The sequence below is a fragment of the Penaeus monodon genome, chromosome 15 (genome assembly GCF_015228065.2).
Source record: "Penaeus monodon isolate SGIC_2016 chromosome 15, NSTDA_Pmon_1, whole genome shotgun sequence".
Taxonomy (NCBI): Eukaryota; Metazoa; Arthropoda; class Malacostraca; order Decapoda; family Penaeidae; genus Penaeus; species Penaeus monodon.
This window is the reverse complement of record NC_051400.1, coordinates 12,235,233-12,235,687: the sequence shown is the minus strand read 5'-3', so window position 1 is coordinate 12,235,687 and position 455 is coordinate 12,235,233.

Genomic DNA, 455 nt, shown 5'->3' with positions numbered 1-455 from the left:
TTGCACGACTGAAAGTAATGTTTACATTTATAGCATTATGATATGATATTCTAAGAATGAGATTAAAATAACTTAAGAATAGGGAAGAGAGGGGAAAGAATTAACGTCATGCTCCCCAAACAGTATTACCAAGATTTATTTTATTATTCACCAACAATTAATAATAATGAGCGGATAAAATTTATTATCACCACGGATATCATAGAGGTAATTAATTTCATAATACGAAAAGTTTTACGAACAACATCTAGTATTACAGTAATCTCAGAAATATTGCCTTTTTCCTCTTTTCCTCTGTCTGTGTCCCTTGAATTACATTGATCTGATTCTTCTGATCATTCCTACATGGCCACTGCTGTCAATTCAGCTTACTAATTATTGGTTCACGTGGCAACTGCAGCACAACAAAGGACGGATTCTCTTAGCAAACTCTAACTCTGTCGTACTAATTATGG